The following is a 24,965-nucleotide window of genomic DNA, read 5'->3' as shown; positions in this document are numbered from 1 at the left end:
TGGTTGTATCTAGTAGATGTAATAGTGGTTGTATCTAGTAGATGTAATAGTGGCTGTATCTAGTAGTTGTAATATTATTATTTTATCATGTTCACTATTTTTACTAGCATTATAATTTTATTTATTATTTTTGAAAATGTTCGCAATATTTTCATTATTGACATCATTCCTAAAGCCATTTTTCTTATTTTTTATCTGCATTATTATAACTATTTTCATCAACATTAACATCATCGCTGTTGTCACCGTTGTCATCATCATCATCATCATCACCATCATCACCACCAGCACCACTCTTAATAGGGCCATCACCATCATAATTAACATCTCATCCCATTATTATTATCATTATAAAATCATTCATGCCATCCTTATCATATTCTTGCCATCATCATCATTATCAGTGTCATCTCCATCAGCATCCTCATCACTATCACAAAATAGGCAGCTTCTCCTTTCCACTACCATCATCACACGCACCTAACAGCTCCATTCCACGAGTGAGTTGAGCAACTTTTTGCTCTAAACGAATGGCTTTTAGTTAAGGATAAAATATTGGAGCCTAGAGCAACTTCGGCCCTCGGGAGTAAAATCTGAGAGACTTGAAATGTTGGTCCCTGGCAACTTTCCTCACTCTTGTTTACATTCAGCTGGGTGCGCACGCATCTGTTGGTTGGGGATGGGGGCGATCTCGGTGGGGAGGTGCTGGGGCGGATGGGGTGGCTGGAGCAGGGGGAAAGCAATTGAAGTGAAGGGAGGAGGGGGTTTGTGGGGAGGAGCAGCATCAGCTGTTACCAGGTTGTATTGCACATTGCATTCTGATGAAGCCAGCACTGGTCTGGACATTCTGGTGGCCGTAAGAGACACATCACACTACTCGGATTGGTCGCGTTTATCCTGCTGGACTGATGAAACGATATATTTTTTTTGTGTTTGCCTCTCAGTGGGTAGCCTTTTGGAGCGCTGGGATGGGGTTGTGTTGTTGAAGGTGGATGATGGGTTGGGGTGAGGGTGCTAGGGAACGGAAATGCTGGCCAAGAGTTATGGAGGTTGAGGTGACAGAGAACAAATATGAGAAATACAGTACCACTAACAACTCATACTGAGTTCATATTGTAAAATGCTCCTTTTGCCTCACAAAATCACAATTTCAAACCTTCCACTGCCAATGGATTACTGAGTGACATATTTTCATTTCACTATAAACTGCCAATGGACAAAATTTTGAGGCTGTCTTAGTAATATAAATGAATTACATTTTTCCATAAAATGCAGACTCCAGTAATGTGAAATTGTAAGAAGGTTCTTATTCCAAGTTATTTTGTAACATTATTGCTACAGCATTAACATTATTTAAATATATATTTTATAGTATTGGTAAATATAAAATTACATGAATCTACATAAAAAGTATTGATACAATAGTACCTTTGCCAGAATCTGTAATTACAGTATAAACAAGAAACGTTATTCAGTTATTGATGCTATATTGTGGATAGCAACTTCATAGTTAATTTTTTTCAGGCGAACCTATTGATTTGGCACCTGGAAATCCTCTCAGAACAATCTGTCTTTTTTTTTTTTTTTTTTTTTTTTTGCAATAAAATTTATGAATAATTTTCTTTTACCACAGATACAACTCAGTGATCAAATTTGGCTGAGGTGACATCATCTTAGTGTGGTCAGAAGGGGAAACAGTTTGATACCTTGCATAATTTTTTCATCCTTTGAATGTACTATGAAACTCCTTAAATTTTCTTAGACAGTTCATTCTACTTTTATGAAAAGAGAAATGGAAAATATAATAAAACACGTGTATATATATATATATATATATATATATATATATATATATATATATATATATATATATATATATATATATATATATATATCTATCGGCGGATGGATTTATGAAGGATGAGGTTAATCATAGAATTGATGAGGGAAAAAAGGTGAGTGGTGCGTTGAGGTATATGTGGAGTCAAAAAACGTTATCTATGGAGGCAAAGAAGGGAATGTATGAAAGTATAGTAGTACCAACACTCTTATATGGGTGTGAGGCTTGGGTGGTAAATGCAGCAGCGAGGAGACGGTTGGAGGCAGTGGAGATGTCCTGTCTAAGGGCAATGTGTGGTGTAAATATTATGCAGAAAATTCGGAGTGTGGAAATTAGGAGAAGGTGTGGAGTTAATAAAAGCATTAGTCAGAGGGCAGAAGAGGGGTTGTTGAGGTGGTTTGGTCATTTAGAGAGAATGGATCAAAGTAGAATGACATGGAAAGCATATAAATCTATAGGGAAAGGAAAGAGGGGTAGGGGTCGTCCTCGAAAGGGTTGGAAAGAGGGGGTAAAGGAGGTTTTGTGGGCGAGGGGCTTGGACTTCCAGCAAGCGTGCATGAGCGTGTTAGATAGGAGTGAATGGAGACAAATGATACTTGGGACCTGACGATATGTTGGAGTGTGAGCAGGGTAATATTTAGTGAAGGGATTCAGGGAAACCGGTTATTTTCATATAGTCGGACTTGAGTCCAGGAAATGGGAAGTACCTGCACTTTAAAGGAGGGGTTTGGGATATTGGCAGTTTGGAGGGATATGTTGTGTATCTTTATACGTATATGCTTCTAAACTGTTGTATTCTGAGCACCTCTGCAAAAGCAGTGATAATGTGTGAGTGTGGTGAAAGTGTTGAATGATGATGAAAGTATTTTCTTTTTGGGGATTTTCTTTCTTTTTTGGGTCACCCTGCCTCGGTGGGAGACGACCGACTTGGTGAAAATAAAATATACACACACACACACACACACACACACACACACACACACACACACACACACACACACAAACATATATATATATATATATATATATATATATATATATATATATATATATATATATATATATATATATATGCAATAAGATCACAGTAACCAGGTGATCTCAAAATATGCAAAACAACCACTCTGAAAGAATAGAGAAATTCCAAGCGCTTTCGTGACTACTCACATTATCAAGGAACTATGAAAGTGAAGCATCCAAGGAAGCTATATAAGGGGTCGGCCAGCACCTCACTATCAGATCCCACAACGGTTAAACACGTGACGCGCGGCGAGCCAACTTGGATAGGTCCTTTGGAAAACTCACCCCCAAGCTATTTATTTGTCCAGTGTATTATTAAATTCTTCCCAAATTCTATTAATTATAAATGGATCTAATTTATATAAACCAAAGGAAATATTCATATTATTGTCAAAACTGCTTTTTATGAAACAAGATTCAATTATATTCCTGTCGACCATGGACTTGCTTGATACTACTTTCTCAACTTTTTGAAAATCAATTGGATGGTTAAAATCTCTTACATGAATAAATAGAGCATTGGAATCTTGTCCAGTTCTAATGCTATATTTATGTTGTTTTAATCTTAGTTCGAGATTTTTACCAGTTTGACCGTAATAAACTTTATCGCAAATTTTACAAGGAATCTTATAGACACATCCATCAGCTTTTTGGGGGGAATTCTTAATCAAAAGTTTTTTTACTGTATCAAGATTTTTGAATACAACTTTAATATTAAAAGTCTTAAGAAGAGAAGGCATATCAACCAAGTTTTCATGGTAAGGGAGAACCAACATATTTTTAGTTGAATAAGGCTGGTTGCCCTTTTTTGGATTATAAAAAGTGTTCCTAGCAACTTTAAAAGATTTATCAATTACATTTCTTGGGTATTTTAAATCATTACATATTTCATAAATTTTGGATATTTCCTCATCTATGAACTCAGGACTACAAATTCGTAAAGCTCTCAAAAACATTGATGAGAAAACAGACAGTTTGACTCTATCTTGATGCGAGGAATAATAGTGGACATAGGAACAGTTATTTGTAGGTTTTCTGTAAATTTTAAATTTGAATTCATTATTACCCTTAATAATTAAAACATCTAGAAAAGGCAATGAGTTATTTTCTTCAAACTCAACAGTAAAGTTTATAGAATGGGCTAAGCTATTTAATTTTCCAAGAAAATGGTGTATATCTACATTTTTGGGCATAAGACACAAAATATCATCAACATATCTGAACCATTTAGCTCTATTAGGGAGGATTGTGTTAAGCAACCTTGTTTCAAAAAATTCCATGTATAGGTTACTAAGAACAGGTGAAAGAGGATTTCCCATTGCCATGCCAAACTTCTGAGTGTAAAACTTATCATTAAATACAAATTTTGCATCAACAATGCAAAGTTTAATAAGTTTAATGATAGTAGGAACTTTTAATATTAAAGTTGTATTCAAAAATCTTGATACAGTAAAAAAACTTTTGATTAAGAATTCCCCCCAAAATGCTGATGGATGTGTCTATAAGATTCCTTGTAAAATTTGCGATAAGTTTATTACGGTCAAACTGGTAAAAATCTTGAACTAAGATTAAAACAACATAAATATAGCATTAGAACTGGACAAGATTCCAATGCTCTATTTATTCATGTAAGAGATTTTAACCATCCAATTGATTTTCAAAAAGTTGAGAAAGTAGTATCAAGCAAGTCCATGGTCGACAGGAATATAATTGAATCTTGTTTCATAAAAAGCAGTTTTGACAATAATATGAATATTTCCTTTGGTTTATATAAATTAGATCCATTTATAATTAATAGAATTTGGGAAGAATTTAATAATACACTGGACAAATAAATAGCTTGGGGGTGAGTTTTGCAAAGGACCTATCCAAGTTGGCTCGCCGCGCGTCACGTGTTTAACCGTTGTGGGATCTGATAGTGAGGTGCTGGCCGACCCCTTATATAGCTTCCTTGGATGCTTCACTTTCATAGTTCCTTGATAATGTGAGTAGTCACGAAAGCGCTTGGAATTTCTCTATTCTTTCAGAGTGGTTGTTTTGCATATATATATATATATATATATATATATATATATATATATATATATATATATATATATATATATATATATATATATATATATATATATACCTATTTGTAGGAAAGAATGAAAAGATGGGGTGGTGGGGGAAGTGAAATATTCAAAAGGGGCTTCAGGAAGAAATACAAATATTCTTCCTTGAAGCCATTTTATCTACTTTTCCGAGGCTATGGGTCCCACAATTTACACCAGAGGTAGACCCTATCTTATATATATATATATACATATATATATATATATATATATATATATATATATATATATATATATATATATATATATATATATACACATAACCAATTGAGAAATTAGAAAAAGTTCATAAATTCTGCAAAAATATGTAAGCACGAAATACATTCCTAACTGAATCACACAAGTAAAAAGCAAAACAAGGAATAAAAATGAGTCCAAACTAAAAAACAAAATGACATTTAGGTTCCTCCAGTAAGTGTTATGGAGCAGCTCTTGGTACGGTAGACTGACTGTGATCCTCTATGGTCCAATGTGACTTTAACAGCATCGCCACGGAAGAAGCAAAAACTTGGTCACCTGAAATTGAAGATTGAGATTTGGACACCAGTGGTACAAAAGGCCCGAGCCCTAATGAAGAGCGCACGTCAACAGGTGTAGTGTAGCACACAGGCACAAATTTAAGTGAACCGTTAACGGGTAAACCAGCTGGCCGAGGTTTCAAATACAAGGAGGTGAAGAGTAGACAGAGGACGAGTACGTCTCCCGAAATGGCAAAGTCACACATGTGGTTGAATTTCACATTAAGAGAAAATAAAGTGAAGGTAGAATAGTTCACTGTTTCTTTTGCAGAAGCCAAAGCAGCTTGTTCAGTCCAGCAGCTACCAACTCAATAAGCTGAAGGTCTTAATGACTAAGCTGCCAAAAAATCAAGACAGGTAACACCTACAATGCACAACAAATACAGGAATAAATACTAATGCCCGAGTCGGATAGTGAAGTGACTTCCTTTGATTCTTAGCTCAACAACTCACGTACTACTCCAAAGTGTAGTGTAGACATATGTAGGTTGGTAGACGGTGCTGTAGAAAGCATTCCTCTGAAACATAAGTTTTAATACTCAAACGACTTTAAACACAGCAGTACTCACATGTACACACAATTATATACTGTACATACAAGGGAAGTTTTCATTCACACATTCATCATATACAAATATGAACCCTAAGGTAATCTTTTCCTAAGTGTCCTGAGTTGCAGAGACGATATAAATATTAAGAAACCATTGTACGTAAGAGACACTAACTGCGGCACATACAAACGCTGTTTACTACTTCTCAGGTCATAACAAAAATAGGTGCAAAATGAATACCGCGTTTTCCGGTATATAAGGCGCACGACAAAAGTATCATAATGGTAAATCAGTAATCATATTCAATGGTTAATAACGAAGTGTAATGCAATGCCTACCGTTGACCCTGACCTTGAGCATATAAGGCGCAGGCTTATTTTCCAAGACATTTTGTGGGATACAAGACGCGTCTAATATGCCGGAAAATATGGTACATTCCTACGTATGTTTCTAAGAGCTAATCTTGTTTTTCAGTTCACGAAATATAAAAAAAAAAATCGGAGATCTACTTTGCTACAGCAGTTTATTTCACAGTATCATTTTATTGCCAGAATATATTAATGCAGTTTATATATTCCCATATCCAAAGTTTTATTCGACAAAAAAAAATTACTTAGGGCTCCCTTTAGCAGAAATAATAAAGAAATAAAAAATCGTGTCAGATAATAGATATAATTATAGCATACAGATAGAAAAGCACAAGCAACAGTTTAGCAGTCTTGATGCCAATTACTGGATATTCATCTTGTTTTTTTTATGAGGTTTAATTACAGGCAGGTTCCATACAGGTACTGCGTACTCGATGGTAGATCGAGCCTAATGTGTACAAACGCCTGAGTGACTTTTTTTTAAGGGTCCTAATTGCTGTTATTATATTTGAATGCCCATATTCGGTTGTTACTATTTTGTTGATGTGCATTCGAGGCGATATGTTTGCTCTGTGTGTGTGTGTGTGTGTGTGTGTGTGTGTGTGTGTGTGTGTGTGTGTGTGTGTGGCGTGGTGGTCGCTCGTGTGGGATAATCGAAGAGACGCGGAGGCAGACAAACACGGGAGGTAATCAGAAAATTCCAGGTGGGTGGTGGATTAGTATGGTAAGCGAAACTGCAGAGGATGAAAAGATCTGGTACAGAAAGAGAGAGAGAGAGAGAGAGAGAGAGAGAGAGAGAGAGAGAGAGAGAGAGAGAGAGAGTGAGGGGTTGGAGGGAGAGAGGGGAGTGAGTGGTAGGGGTGGAAGACAGCAAGTTTCTTACCGGTGACGTTGACTGTGAGCTTACTTGGCTATGAATACGTCAATGATGCATTTACTGCCTTGCCAGCTCATGATATTGAACAACCGTTCTTAGAGTGTCTTAAATCATTGAGTAGAAATATGAACTTTAAGAGAGAATATGAAGAAAATAGCCAACTACCATGTCTGGATAACTTAATATTTCATATTTGCCTGGTTTAACATTATCCAGTAAACACCACTTTTAGATTGTTACCTGGATGCCTTGTCTTCTCATTCTCAAGCAACAGGCACCATTTCGGGTTTAACTCTTAGAACATTCCGAATACGCAATTCACGGAGCATTAGATTAAAAATGTTTACAATATATTTTGGAAGTTAGAAATTTTATACACTCTACTGAACTCTAGGTCAGAGGTAGTTTTTTGGACGGCTTACGAAAAAATACCTTGAAGCGAAGAATTTAATTGTTATACAATACTTGGACGAACTTAAAATCTGCAAATAAAATTCTCTGTCATAACATAAACATCGTTTTCAGTAGTTTGCACCCGGATAAATGCTAAGGTTCACTAGGTTTCATGTGCCAGCTGCTACAAATACTACACTGGAGAATCAAGTGATTTTTAAAAGGTCGAGTTTTTTCAAAGATACAGTGCACATCCTGGGATGATAAAAGTGTGTTTCGACACAAAAAGTGCAGATAATCATAGTTATTTTTTATGATGAAGTTCTGACGGAAGTAACAACACTCAGCAGAGGAATATAAGGGAATGGGGCATAATGAGCAATGTTTTTTTAATTTCATTACCATGAACGAGAGCGTCGAGCAATTATTGAATTCCCTTTCTGCTTAAACTTTAAGAAAAAAATATCCAACCAAAAGTCAGTTTGAGCCACAAATAAATGATACATTATATCACCTGTCTCTAAGACATTTGATTAACTTAACTGTAAAAACTGTAAATTAGTCATTGACGTTAAGAGATAAATCTGAACAAAAGAGATGTTCTCCAGTTATGGAGATGAATGGTTCAGGGAACGTACACGTTGATAAATTAGACACTGGTGCAGCACTTGGGTATTTTTATTGTGGAAACATTTCGCCAACCATTGGTTTCCTCAGTACAATACAGGGTAAAATGATTGAAAGTCCGAAGGAGTTTTACGTAATCAGTCCCTCAGCCTGGAGTCGATGTGATAAGTCTATCAATCCTGGTAAGTCGATAGACTGATCATATCGACTCCATATTGAGTAACTGATTACCCAAAACTCCTCCTTACTTTCAGCCAGTCTAATCCGTATTGGACTGCGAAAAGCCACTGGTTAGCAAAATTCTTCCTCAGTAAAGATACTTAGGTGTTTAACCATTCTCCAGTTATTTAACAGAACACGTTTTGATTAATGAAATTGACATATTAAAATTTAAAGAATCTAAAATCAAGGGAAAGCTTCATATGAGAGAAAACACATAAGCGCTAAAAGTTTGAAGCTGACCAGAAGAGGCATTCTCGAGTTTTTGTACGGAATCCACAAAATTTGACCTCACGCAGCGTATACTCATTAATCATTGATTCATTTCATACGATGTATCAGTCATTGAGTATTGATGTTCTCACAGTTGTTTTATTCTAATCAAGTTAAGTGTGAAATCTGTAGTAGTCATACAGTAGCTGTGAAATGGGAGGCATTCGGGTTCGATCCAAGTCCGGTTACTTGGATCAAGAGTCTGTCATCAACATCAAGTATAATCTAGTTCCTTAATGCTAATTGTTACGACTTATGAAATCGTAATGACACGATTGCAAAGAAACCATACCACGGACGGGGCTTGAACCTGCTGTCAGAGTCGTAAAACTCCAGACCGACGCGTTAGCCACTGGGCCAGCTAATTATTACTATACCATTTATAGATTAAAAATAACAAAAGAGCATCTACATATTCCATTAACAATACCAACCTCTCTTTAAGGAGGATACACAATGTTGAAATGTTGAAGCCGAAGAGAGGAGACATTCTTCAGATATAACAGGAGGAGACATTCTTCAGATATAACAGGAGGAGGCATTCTTCACATATAACAGGAATTCCAACTTTTCCAAGTCTCATAAAAAGAATTAGTGCATTGACAAATTTGCCTACACACAAACTAGTTAATAGGCACTACCTTGGTCGTGAGTGGCATCAGTTATTTAATACTGAAGCTCTTCAGAAGAGGTAGACTCAATATATTTAACGTGATTCAAGTGAATCACAATTTCACAATACTCATAAAATTAACATACGTGCATCGTTCATTCTCCGCCGTCATGGAATTACAAGGCACCCTTTTGAACTCTTGCTGCTATGCTCCAGAGGGTTTTTGAGGTTATCAGAGCCAGTCCAGGATGCTGGGAATGAGTCCTGCAACAGTGGTCACAGAATACCTACACGTTCCAATTGTTCCTGGAATCTTGGCTTCATTACCTTAAACCAGTGATAAAATTTTGAAACCGAAAAGATCAGGCATTCTCATGTTATGATCAAACTAAATACGACAAGTTGGAGAAAGAAAAAAAAAGGAAAAAAAAATTCAGGTAACCACTTTATGCTCCCCTTTAGGGATACATTAGCAATAATAATAATAGTAATAATAATAATAATAATAATAAAAATAATAATATCATTACTAATACTATATAATATACTACTGCTACTAATAATAAAGATGATAATAACTTGGGTTATTATCATCTTATCATCAGATATGATAACTTGGGTCATCACTTGATGACCCAAGTTATATGTAGAGCCTCTCTTTCTGTCTGTGTTTTAGGATAAAAGTTGGAGCATCCATCACTCCTTACTCTCAGTGATTCCAGCAAAATTACAACTTCACATGAATAATAATAACAATACTCTATTTACTTGTGCATTAATTTAACTGAAAGTTTAAGTAATCTCTGTCTGTGCTTTACAAGTTCCCTGGGCAGCACAACGGGCCCTTCACAACCTCGCACGGGTCACGAGAGTGTCAATTTGCATAATGCGAACAGAAATGAGTGTGTGTGTGCAAATTATAGCCTGCAAGACTGCACCTGAGAGCTTAAGTTTGCCTCTTACATGTGCGTACAATACAGATTTAAGTCAAGAATGAACTATCAGTTAAAGGCTCTGAACTCCACTTGAAGTCAGGGAAGTCTCCTCAATCTTGTTAAGATGAAGGGGAAAAGGTTACTACCCTAGTGTTGTTTCTGTTTATTTTATTTGTATGCTTTGGTTTAAAATAAGATTGCTATTAGTAGTAGTGGTTGTAGGAGTAGTAAGGATGATTTGTAGTGGTAATAGTTGAAGTTGTGGTTTCATTGGTATTATTAGTTTTATTTGTATAGTTATTAGTAAAGGGTTGTAATATTAGTAGTAGTAGTTATTGTTGTGGTAGTGGTATTAATAGTTAATATTAATAGGTGGAGCGGTTAAAGTGACGGTATTGGTGGCTATAGTGGTAGGTGTAATAGTGGTTTTATTGGTAATTTTAGAGGGGTTGCAGTGACAGAACCAACAGTGGCTGTAGTAGTGGTTTTAGTAGTAGTTGTGGTAGAAGCAACGGAAGCTGTAGTAGTAGGTGGAGTGTTAAAGGTGAGGGCATTATTGGTTATAGTCGTAATATGTATTGGTGGTTATAGGTACTGGTATTAATAGCGTCATGGTGGAAGAGGTAGTAGTAGTAGTAGTAGTAGCAACTGTCGTGTTAGAAGTAGTCCAAAAGTAGTAGCAGTATGACAGCTGTTCTTGTGATGTTCTTTGTATCACTGCGGCTCCATTTTGAGGCCCTGTGATCTTGAACTGGAGGGAAAATACTCGTCTGTTTAAAACTACGTTCGAATATGCCTGCAAAATGTGTTATGACCGAACATATACAACAAGGAAATAAAGTACTCTGTATAGTGAGTTGGCGTGGTTCGATAAATACAATAAAAAGGTTACCAGTGACGTGACACTGATATGCCTGCGGTAAATAATGCTTGTGTGTGTGTGTGTGTGTGTGTGTGCGTGTGCGTGTGTGTGTGTGTGTGTGTGTGTGTGTGCGTGTGCGTGTGCGTGTGTGTGTGTGTGTGTGTGTGCGTGTGTGTGTGTGTGCATGTGTGTGTGTGTGCGTGTGTGTACGACCACTGTTTTCAAGAGGACATCACAAGAGGACAAACTAGGAGCAAATTTTTCTGGTGTCTAAAAATCTTTTTAGGTCGAGGAATTAATATTTTAGAATTTCAAATCTATTTGGGTATTTTTATTATAAATCAAATGAGAAGAGTAAAAATGTTAAGAGTTATTAAGTTTAATATTTTATTACAATACAGTGCTTTAATGCATAAAGATTACAATGAACAAAAAGAATTTGTAAATTACAGTCCTCGTCATTGCTCTCTTCATTTACAGTATTTTTGCAAACATACTTTAAATAACATTGGTATCTAATACTAGCATTAGATGTGCATGTGCATTGTTTAATCAGTTCAGAAGACATTGTCTTACGACATAGTTCAGGCTTGAGAATAATAACACTTGATATTTTATATCTTCCTAAATCTGTTGGTTGTAGTTTGAAAGGCAGAGCGTCTATTAGAAAGTTTTAAATTGGTTTAAGATATATCTCGTTTGGTTGGTAGATTTGTTGGACGGGATCCACCTGCATTTGAAGACTGACATTGTCAAGTGAAACATTATACCAGATATTATTGATTGATCTTTCTGAATCAAAATGGCTTGGCAATGGTATAGTTTTATCTCCACTTGCTTATGAGGCTAACTGCTGTCTTTTCCACATTATTTCACTGTAAGTCAATAAAATTACCAATCTGTTTAGGCATTTAATTAGTTGTTTACTTTTACAGTTGTTCTCAGTAGTAGTAACCAGTTACCAGTAACCACTGTGCCAGTTGACTCACGACCAACCGTCTCTGCCTGAGTCACTGTCTGTACTCATATTGCGCTGACCTGGCAGTATTCAAAGACCCTCTCACATATGGGTACTGTGGGCGGCCAGTCAGTCAGTGTTAGGAGAGTGAGCAGATAGGTCACGGCTGTAAGGGCGTTCCCCACATTATCTGTAATTATATGTACTACCAGCCTACGTGAGTATTACTTTACCTAATCCACGTGTCGAACTCCCACATGATATTGTCATGTATTGAATGGCCAACTATAATACGAAGAGGTATTAGTTTTCTTCCATGATGAACAGAACAGAATAGCATTTGATAAATATCCTTAGCAGAAATAGCAATATTTCTCATTCTGAAGGTAGGAGTTCTCTTATCCTCATTACATTCATCTTGACTCCGTTGTCTTATAAATCTTGCGCTGATGCGTCTGCATCATCTGGAACACTATTATGTAACATCAGAAGTGCCTCGTTAATGTTGAAAAACGCTGACAGAGGCGCTAATATTTCATCTGGCAACTCAGTAGCCAACAGTTCTTTTGAATCACACAATCTGTCTTCAGGTCTAAACTCAGACTTTGTTAAAGCATCGTTCATGTCCTTCGCTGCTGATTTTACTACTATTTCCCGTATACGTCGGATTACTTCATCAGTCCCAAAATTTCCCAAAAAAACACCACCAAGCACTCGTTTTTATTTTTGGAGGAACTGAACGAGATGCATTCCCCACAATGTTTTTGTATTCTAAATTTAATTTCATTGCTCCTTATTATGTCTTCTCTAGTCAGTGTGTTGATGAAATCACGGATTTCTGACAAATAATCCATATCCTTATAGCTTATGGCCAATAATTTCTTTGCCTCTTTGAATGGCAAAACTTTTGAATGAAATTTGCTTTGTTTTTCTGCGCATATCTTTGATGTATATATTTTTACATACATTTATGTACACTGTTCCATACTTATGTAAATGTATGTGAAAGTGAGTATGTATATGTGAAATTTAAAGCCAACTGGGGAAGGCGTTCTGAAGTTATTTACGAAAATCTTAGTATGAGGAAACTGTAGCTACGAGATGGACGGTTCTGGCATCACGCCGTAGAGTATTGAATGCAAGTTTTCATTATTTTTTAATTTCTTTTTTTTTGCAGTTGAATTAATTTTATAATTTTCAACAATCCTGAAAGAAAAATATAATAATTTTGTGTTTGTAAGGTAGTCCAGTTTGCTAAAAATTCCAAGGATTCCTCGTTTTAAAAATATATTGATTGACCCGACAAATCTTCACACATTAACAAAACTGAATGTGTTTAACCTGGCAATAAATGCATAAGTGTTTAAATGATGAACCCATTGAGAAGAGAAACATATAAAATTATTCCATTGTGGGTTTCGGAAATTATCCGAACTATTCCAGGATATTTGGAACTTTTTCAGTAACTTTGGTTATACATATGCCTTTCTTCCTGCAGTATATGGCTCCAGTTACCGTACACAAGCCTCAAAATTTGATTCCGAGGGAAGATTAAATCTGAGATTAAATCTAAATAAAGGAAAAAAAGAAAAACTCATGGAGACACTTGAAGGTCTCTCTTCCGGGATACCTATTAAGTACCAGATAAAATTCATGCCCCTTTTGGTACGCAATGTGATCCTTGGTTTAAATTAGACGGTAAAAGAAATTTGAATTCCGTAGCAACTTTCTATTTCTCTCTATATTGTCATCGCCCTTCAAAATGTGTGTGGGATATTATTACATCTGTGGAAAAGCACCAAACCTATAAGGGTCTTACAGAGACAGGTGAATGGAATATCATTAGGTTTTATCCAAGAAGTAGGAAGCTTGAATGCATCATGACACCCTCTTCGAAGGTAGCAGAATGGAATTCTGTTTGAGAGGCCATGGGGAGAGGAAGGGATGTGGTGGAGGAAGAAAGGTGTGGCTCACTGCTGTGATGTGGAAAGAGTTCGAAATTTGTGAGGGAAGTAGAGAAGATGTGGAAGAAAGAGGAGTGAACGCGGGGGTGGCTTGGTGAATATTATTTTTATTTAGCAAGTCTAGATACATCCGCAGTGTGCTGTTTACTATGTTACCCTGTTAAATTTTATTCAGCACACACGACTGGGGTTCATACACAGCGTTAAAATCTAGTGTGTGCTGGTTATTTGTGTATTCCAGTCACGGTATTGTGCCTTTTTATGCTTCAAAATCTATCAGCCTGATCTTTGAGTCAATGAAAATATGAGCAGTGTTGGCGACATAGATTAGGGAAAGGGATAAAGGCGAGCTAAAACAACAAGGGTTCGATCCCCCGGTTAGCGTTGTTATTGATTAAATACCACTCGTTCGAGGGTGCAATTCTATATATATACTGCTTGTGGAGGCTAGTACATCAAACGGGGAGTAAAATGAAATTAGCTCTGAGGCACCCACACCATCGTATGTCCTCGGATCACGGTATAACACCTAGGTCTGCTGATCTTTGTAGGATTGTATGGTCCAGTGGGTTAGAGCGTAGTGAATTTTCGCTCACCATGAGGCGGGCTAAAACAATACGGGTTCGATGTCCCAGCTAGTTGCAGTGTTGTTATATATATATATATATATATATATATATATATATATATATATATATATATATATAATATATATATATATATATATATATATATATATATATAATATATATATATATATTCTATCACACATAGTGATGAAATATGACATACAGTTGATCAGATCTTTCAACCTTAGCTGGGAGAGTTCAGCAGGGGAATGAAGATACAGTTAAGTATTGCAGCTAGGAGTGATCAGCTGCGGGAGTTTCAAAAGATTTCGTTCCATCATATCTGGAGTTACTATCACTTAGGAATTTTCATCTTCCAGGATAGCTATCCCATATACAGAAGAAATAAAATTTTCATGAAGATATTTCCATCACTTCCAAGTGGAAGCAAGAAAAATTACACATAAAAGTGCGAATTCCTAATATATCCTTCCTCACACACATGCTTCAGTAGACAACAATACTGAGCCTTTATAAACCTAAGAATATATAATAGCGCTAGCCTCAAAAAGTCTTTATTTTAAATGTTATAAAAAAGGTGAATTGTATGAGCAGTGAGCTGCTTGTCTATTCTGTACAAGAAAGTAGGGAAAAAGGTGTGAGAGAAGGTAGAAAGAAGGTGCCAGTACTGAACGAATTTGTTCCCATAAGGAATATTGTGAATTAGATTAGTCCATTTCAGACCCCCAAACATACACGTACAAACGCACTTACATAAATACACTTACATAATTGGTCGCATTGGGAGGTGATCGTAAAGCGGGGGTCCACTGTATTAGTATCACTTCGGTTTATTTGGCTTCCAGGTAAAGCAAGTAGCCAGTGGTAAGTGCTCTTTCCTGTAGAACATTAACATAAATATTAAAATATTACTTTACTCTGTCTTCTTGCAGGATCTTGATGAGAAGATTTATTTTTATAAAGCATTCAGAAAGTCTATATGAGAACCTTCCCTAAATGGCCTCTGAATTGTTTTCCCAGAAAACCATAGAGAATTTTGGCCATAAGACACATTGATTTGTTCGGCTTTTGTACTGGGGCATTCTGAACGTTCTTCCACACGTTCCTTTCTCTCCTTACTATCCTCTTCCCTCCCATCCTCCTCCATATCCTCCTTACTCACTCCTTCCTTTCCCATTAATCGCTATGATAAAACTACCTCCCTCCTCCATACCCTTCCCTCCCTTTCCCTTAATCCCTCATTAATCTATTTAATAAAACTCCCTCTCTCTCGTCTTTCCTGTATCACTCCTCCCACTGTCCTTAATGTCTTCCCTCATTTCCTTCCATCCTCATTACCTTTCTTTCTCACTCTCATCCCTCCTTACTCCCTTTCTTCCTCATGCCTCTCCCTCCTCACTCCCCATCCCTCCCTCCTCCGTTCCTCCCGCCTTCCCTCCTTAATACATTCTCTGTCCCACTCTTACAGCGGGTGCAACACGAGATAAATAACATAAAAAAATAATATTTTCCTTTCTACTGTGCTCTTTGTTTCCATATGTTCCCTCGTATTGTTCTCTCGTCCCGTCATCTCTCAACCTCTTCTCTTGTCCTCTCATCCACTCCTAAGGCTCTTTAAAGCGTAATTCACAGTCTAATAAATACACTGACTTCGAGCGATGGTCTTCATTAACTGCTTATGAGTCATATTTAAACACAGAAAATACAGAATGATACATGATGATGTTTTGCTGGTGGACAGGAACTTAAATGGGAGAAGTTGTATCCTTCTCAAAGATGTGACTTCATATGAAATCACTCATTCCTAGAAGGACTAGAACTTGGAATATGTTCGTACAGCTTAATAAAATTGATGAAATAAAGCCAGTTGACCAAATTAAAGCACTGACATACTGCTGGCTTTATTTTCACTTTGTTCCTCATTTGTATGTTTCACGCCAATAAAAGGGTTTCAGATGAACTAGTGTAGATAATAGTTCTTAACTTATAAATAAACGTAGGAACTTTTAACCTAATCTTGTAAACATCCTTAAGTAAAATAAAAAAAATGGCTGAGCACTGGGTTTAAATATCAGAGTAATTGGGTTTAAATAGCTGAGCCATTGGATTTAAAATGCTGAAGCACTTAATATAAATGACTAGGTTGTCGGAGTTAAACAGCCCAACAATCTAGCTATATAAATGTATATATACTTATACATTCAGAAACCAAGGAATCTAGAGCGACCAACCTCCTATTTCAGAAACTCAGTGTTGGGAGCCAGACAGGTAATGCCTGCAGCATTCTTGTCACACGACTTACCACGACATATATATATATATATATATATATATATATATATATATATATATATATATATATATATATATATATTATATATATATATATATATATATATATATATATATATATATATATATATATATATGTCATGTATTGCTTAAAATCAATTGTATATATCTTTTAGCGTTATGGTCAGATCGATTTCCACTGATGTGTGTTTCTGTGTGTTTCTGTGTGTGTGTGTGTGTGCGTGTGTGTGTGTGTGTGTGTGTGTGTGTGTGTGCAAGGGTCTTTTCTGTCGAATACTAGTGAAAATTTGTTTAGGCTATAAATCTGCGAAAATCCATATGAACATACCGGTAACAATATGCAACACTAATTCTGAGTAATCGTAAATAAATTTTTATCTGATTTATAATGTTGTTAAAATCTGCCTAAAAAAAGGGTGAGTTTTAGTTAGGTTAGGTGAGGTTTCTTCGGGCTGGTGCAGAAATCATTGTTTTACTTCATTTTCAAAGAAAAAAAATATAGCTTTTAATCCGTTTTTTTTTTTTTTTTTTTTTTGAAAAGTCCAATTTTTATGGGAGGTATTTTTTTTGGAATATACATTAGTTGATATGAGGTTGTTGGGTAGACTTCTAGATATGCCTGTTAAAACTAAGAGGACAACAGAGTTATCATATTATAATTCAGTGGTAGCGACAGTGGGAGCACAAGGTTGAAGAGGTAAAAGGAGAATGCCATTGATGGGTAAATGAGAAGTGAAATTTTATAAATTAAAGGAGGACAGTAACATACAAGCATCTTTTGGCAGGAAGGTGAGCTCGAGAGAGAGTACAGGTAATGAGGAGGGTGATGAGGCAAAGGGTAAGAATACAGTACTAGAGTGAGCAGCAGAAGTTTGTGAGCATAGGAGGGAGGGAACAGGAGGGAAGAGAAGCGATCGGTCATATGACAAGCTTAGTAAAAAAAGATCTTTGGCGTATGAAAGGTTTTTGCAATGTTGAAGTGATGTAAGAGTTATAAGAGTAGTGAGTGCAAAAACGAGCTTAGGAAAAAGCGTGGAAGAGGTTTTATCAACAAATTTGGCTGATAATAAATAGTTTGGAGTAAGATCAGTGAGCTGAGAAAGTCTAGGAACAAGAGAGCTATTAGATGAGCAGTATGATTTATTGGGAAGGAAGGAATATTTTGAGGAATTGTTGAATGTTTAAAAAAAGAGGAAGGCAGTAATTTTTTCACTTGTACAGAGAGTTATAACACATTTTAAGAGTGAGGAACAGCCAGTAGTGAGTGTGGGGAAGATGCCTGATGCAGTGGGTAGCATGATAGGAGGAGCCAGGATGGTTGGAATTAAGTGATAAATGTTAAAAACATTAAACACCAATAATGTTATGAGCATAAATAACATCAACTGGAGTGCTCTTCTAATATAAAACATACCTTCAGACTATAAAGAGAGTCATTACCCATCCATCACAGGGAACCATGAATGTATCCCTAGATAGTTCCTTCAGAACATTACAAGGTTGAAGTGTGTTGTCACTGGTGACTCAACAACTTTAAACCAGAGGTACTGATGACAGCATAATGCTTACCTGCATTAACTTCACTCTCATAAATCATTCTTTACCACTTACTACCGTACTGAAGTAATGGTGGTAATGTTGGAAGTAAGGTAACATTTATACTACCCTATTTAATTCCTTTATGAAAAATAAATATCATTACCGAAAAAATATTCAAAATGGGATGTGTGAAAGAATCTGATGACAAGGAAAAGAATTCTTTCTCCGTACGCCATACAACTCGTAAGAGACTACTCAAATGTCAAGGGGCTAGTAACCCCTTCTCCTGTATAAATTACTACATGTAAAATGAAAGACTTTCCTTTCGTTTTTCTTCTTAGGTCACCCTGCCTCGGTGAGAGACAGCCAGTAAGTTAAAATAGAATATAAACATGAACTGATAGCCTAAACTGAAGCACTAATGAAAAGAATGCAAAAAAAAAATATGACCTAGGGACAACAACGGATAAAATGCTTCAAACGAGACATTATCAGGAACTACTTGTGATCTAAGTTAGTAATTAACTCTGTAAAGAAGTGCTTTAGACCAGCCTCAGGTTCAGTAATGATGGTAATGATGACACACTCAGCCAGACGTCGTTGACTGAGAAAGACTGACTGCTTAATAACGCGATCAGCTGAGGCATCCCAACAGACAGATGACACTGTGATTGAATCAGGGTAACTCCTTCCTCTGACACGTGATGTAGTCGGCAGCTCCACTTGTTACGACTAGCTTGATCCTAGGCTAGTCCAGTGGGCTAAAGGCTCGCAATAAGGAGGCTACCACAAAGACAGTCACAGGTTAGATTAATGGTACAAAGGAATGAGTAATGCCAGTGTACAATAAAGCGTTTACTCTCTGACTCCTGTGTCACTACAACCACCACTACTACTATTACTATTACATCAGCCATTACTATCTCTACTTTCTTAACATCATTCTTCTTCCTCTTCGTCTCCTGTCCCAGCCAAACCCCCTCTCGTGTATATATATATATATATATATATATATATATATATATATATATATATATATATATATATATATATATTGGCTCCCTTCCTTTCGAGCTTCTGTGACAAGTTAATGAGCGTCATAAGTTTGTTTCCTATGTGTAGGTTATTTGTTTACAAAACCTGGAATCAATGCTGGTAACCTCAAATAAATTAATAAAAGAAACTCGAAAGAGGCCTGAATACCTACAGTCGTGGTTTAGAAGTGTCTCGAGTAGTTCATTCTACCCAAGAGATTGAGACCTGGTCATGAACCGAGCAGCGGGGGCGTTGACCCCCGAAATACTCTCTTAAAAGCAGTTCCTGCTAACAGCGCTAGGAGGCACTAATATCAACATGCCACCCAAAGCAATGAGGTAACGATCTAGACAACTGTTCCCCTAGACTACTTGCGGGAAAATAAATATTTGAAAACTAAGTTTGCTCCTCACACCAATCATTTGGTTCCAGTGTTCCTCAAGGAACATTGGAGCCAGTTGATTGACCTGCTTCACCTCATCCCAGAATCCCATGCCTATGCAGATGACTGCACATTTCCTTATGCAAGAAAGGAAATACAAGCTGCTGTCAGGGACAGCAGTCATCGAGAGAGAGAAAGAGAGAGAGGGAGAGAGAGAGAGAGAGAGAGAGAGATTGGGTAGGGGTGGGTGGTGGGATGGTGATGGTAGAGTGGCCTCTCAGTAATTAACTGTCACTAACTCAGTTTGGCTCTAGTCACCGGATAGGTGGTCAGGGGCCACTAGTGGTCGCATTCACTGGTTTCCTGGGCTACAAGTGGTTGTAGTCACTAGTTTTCATGGTCACTAGTGGTCGTAGTCCCTAGTTATCAGGGGTGCCAATGATCGTTGTCATTAGTTACAGGGTTACCAGTGGTCGTATCCACTAGTTGTCAGGATTGCCAGTGGTCATAACCACTGTCAGGGCTACCAGTGGTAGTAACCACTGGTTGTCAGGGCTACTAAATGGTAGTAACCACTAGTTGTCAGGGTAACCAGTGGTAGGGGCCACAAGCTTACAGGGCAACCAGTGGTTGAGGCCACTAGCTGTCAGGGCCACCAGTTGTCAGGGCCACCCTCAGAGGCTACACTCTGGCAGATTTCCCCGGGGAGAGAGAGAGAAACATGAGTGGCTGTCGACGACCACATCAACTTCAGTGACCCCCAGTCTTGAGACCTGTTGGCCAGACCAACCAAGAAGTGGGGAGACCAGCTAAGAAGTGGCGAGACCAACCAAGAAGTGGGGAGATCAGTTAAGAGGTGGAAAGACAAGCTAAGAGGATGAGACACATTTTAGATGGAGGGGTAACGAGCTAAGAGTTAAGCAGCCAAGAGCTGAAGGAGCAACCAAGAAGTGAGAGCAACCAAGAGGGGAAAGTATCCAAGAGGTGAGAGTCAAGAGGTGAAGAGAGTAGCCAAGAGGTGAGAGCATCCACCTTAAAAGAGGTGGGGTTGGGGGAGGAGCTACAAGTGTAATAGGGAGAGAGGAGGTTAGTAGTTGGGTGGGGAAGGAGTTAAGAAGTCTGAAGACGAGCTGAAAGGTAGGAAAAAGAGCTAAGAGTTAAGGGAAGCAATGGAGAGGAACTGAAAGATAGGGAGAAATTGAGTGGGAGGTGAAGTATTGAAAGGTAAGAAGCGAAAATGATGAAGAGTGAAGCATAAGATGAAACGAGGGAGTAGGAGAAAGTAGAGAAGAGGATAAGAAAGAAAAAGATAGAAATATGACCAAGCGAGATGACTACAAGGAAGGAGGGAAAGGGAAGTGTCCTGATTAGACAGAGGACAGGAGAGAAGGATGAGTGTGAAGTATAATTGTACTTGAGTTGTCTCTTGTTGGTGATTGTCTAGTTTAGTGTTGAATTTTGTTAGTAATATCATTATATCAAGGAAAATCTATCATTGGCTGACAGCTGACATAATGTCCAAGCTGACATAATGACCCAAGTTATTTCGTCTTCATTATTTATCATTTTTATACTTGCTAACATTTAATCGCTAACTGACCCTTTCTGGTATGTTTCTGCACATTTAGTAGTGATTAGATTCAATCTTTGCACAACTTCGGCGGCTCACTCTTGAAACAGGATCGAGTGAGTTGTCTCTGACTTACCTGGACCCTACTTGGAGAGTGTTCCGGGGGTCAACGCCCCCTTTTGGCCAGGACTCCCCGTGGATGAGGGCCTGATCAACCAGGCTGTTACTGCTGCATTCCTGGATACTTGTACGGATCCTTAAAGTTTTGTGCGATGTATCTTTTATATGAGTAGTCCAGAGCAGAACTGATTACCTATCATTTGTTACCTGATTAACTTTCATTTAGTGCACAGGATAATATTCATGTAATAAGCTTTTACTCCATTTATGTTCAATACTGTCACTAATGTTTCTCATACAGAGGTAAATATATTTAATGTCTTTATTCATTAAAGATAGGGTCACTTTACACGATTTGTTCTATAAAATCTCAGGAATAGAAGAAATAAAATTTTCAGTTTATAATTGTGCTTTTCAAGCAGAAGACAGTAAATTTCACAAGGGGATTCACCCTAGAATAAGTTTTTAGGAATCTAGGATATACTTTCAGATTATTTTGGTCTTTCCGTTCTGTATGAGTTGCATGTTATCTTTCTGGCTTTGCCAGTTTGTAAATAATCAGTAGAAGAAAGTTCTGTCTAGGAGAGAGTGTGCTGTACACTTTGTTACTTTCGAGTAGTAATGGAATGTGCGTAAGGTCGCTCCATTTTGTATCGTACTTTGTTTAGCCAGACGCTGAACTTAGTAATTGGAGTTGTGGAAAAATGAGGTTAATCTCACTACAAATTCACTAATATATATATATATATATATATATATATATATATATATATATATATATATATATATATATACATACATATATATATATATATATATATATATATATATATATATATATATATATATATACAAAACAACCACTGTGAAAGACTAGAGAAATTCCAAGCACTTCTTGAGTAGTCACGAAAGCGCTTGGAATTTCTCTAGTCTTTCACAGTGGTTGTTTTGCATATTCTGAAGTCACCTGTTTACTGTGATCTTATTGCATATATATATATATATATATATATATATATATATATATATATATATATATATATATATATATATATATATATATATATATATATATATATGCAACACAACCACTCTGAAAGAATAGAGAAATTCCAAGCGCATTCGTGACTACTCACATTATCAAGGATAATGTGAGTAGTCACGAAAGCGCTTGGAATTTCTCTATTCTTTCAGAGTGGTTGTTTTGCATATTCTGAAATCACCTGTTTACTGTGATCTTATTGCATATATATATATATATATATATATATATATATATATATATATATATATATATATATATATATATATATAAATCTGCTCACTTTCAGTATTCTGCATTATAGGGCCATCTGTGTGTCGACCTACAGCACCCTGCCATTCTGTCATTGCCTTTATAATGATCTCGCGTCTCATCCTCCAGAGCTTCTTGGACACAGGCACATAGTAGGGATCACCAGACACCTTATTATCACCTGACAACACATCAAAGGACCTTCATATAATGATTCTCATCACGTAGTGACAAGGTGTTACGGGAGGCTGAGTTTAGGGAATGAATTCATCCCCTTCTCTTCTCTATTTATGCCCTTTATCTCTTCCCCCTTTTTTCCCTTCTCTGACTCCTTTCCTCGTTTGCTTCGTGTGGTCCCTTCCCTTCATAAATTTTTTTAGTCTCCCACTTTTTTTTCTACCTACACGTTTCCTTATCTCTTTTTTATCTACCTTCACTATTTACATGCTCTTTGAGGTCTCGTCTACCAGTATTCCTCCTCCACCTCCTCACAAGAAATTATCATAACTAAAATTCCTGATTCAAAAGTTATAATTTTTTCACTTATAACGCTTCAGGCAGTGTCACCACAAACTCGTGCAATTAATTTCTTCATATTAAATCGTAATGCTAAACAAATGCAAATGCTACTCCTTGTAGTTGTTTCTACTGTTGTTAAAGCTGTTCACGTACACTTGACGCGCGCACGCACGTAAGCATGCATGAAGCATTATCGAGACTCCGAATAACATTCAGGCATTTGAATCAATAATCCCTCAGATATTTATATGACACATGTTAGGCCAGTCATTGAACATTGCGACACCAACATAGAGTCGACACCTGGTCAGGGACGTGAGAAAGCGAGACGAACTCCGGAAAAAATGCAGCTGTGCTAATATCAGATATTAGAGGAATACACTGTAAGGAGATACTGAAGGACCTGACCCAGACGACACTGGCATACAGAAGGAGAAGGGAAGAAATAATTGCGACATGCAAAATATTAAAGGGAATTGATAAGGAAGATATGAAGAAAAGTTTCGCCACACAGTGGCTTCATCAGTCCATACAAAGGAGAATGGTGAAGATATGGACAGACTCTTCGAATTAAAAGAAGCAGCATCAAGGGGATGCAGGTAGAAGCTGAAGAAACAGATGAGCATAAGAATGTAAGTATTGCTTTAGCTTCGGGACGGTTGAAGAGTGAAATGACTTGTATGAGGCCGTGGCAGAGGCAAATTCAATATACAACATCAAGAATAAATGTTCAAGAGGTAAGAAATCATTGATGCTTTTCAAAGATGTCTAGCAAGTTGAAGCAGGAGCTGACTCTCGCGCCCCACATACACAACAGTGATACCTCTCAACTTGTCAGTATTATTTATCATTGTCATATTCACAACTCGGAGAGTGCACAGGTACACACACAAACAAACACACACACACACACACACACACACACACACACACACACACACATACACACACACCACACACACACACACACACCACACACACACACACACACACACACACACACACACACACACACACACACACACACACACACACACACACACACACACACACCACACACACACACACACACCACACACACACACACACACACACACACACACACACACACACACACACACACACACACATACATGCAAGTTCAATGAAAACAGCAAATTATGTTCATCTTGCTTATTGATGCTAATTGCTCCTTTGTTCTGGCCTCACTGCACTTAGGGACTGTCATTTTCTTCATGCATAGAGCATAGTGTTCCAGCATTTATTGCTTCGTTAGAGTATGGCTTCCGATGGCTCTCTTTGTCTTAATTGAATTTTCTGTACGAGTTGAATATTAAAAAAGGTATAAAATACCGACAGGTTGTTAGGTAAGACACATATGCAACAGTTAGGTATTTTTATTTTGAAACGTTTCGCCTACACAGTAGGCTTCTTCAGTCGAGTACAGAAAAGTTGTTAGAAGCAGAAGAGA

The sequence above is a fragment of the Cherax quadricarinatus genome, chromosome 64 (assembly GCF_038502225.1).
Source record: "Cherax quadricarinatus isolate ZL_2023a chromosome 64, ASM3850222v1, whole genome shotgun sequence".
NCBI classification, from domain to species: domain Eukaryota; kingdom Metazoa; phylum Arthropoda; class Malacostraca; order Decapoda; family Parastacidae; genus Cherax; species Cherax quadricarinatus.
Note: the sequence above shows the minus strand (reverse complement) of the source record.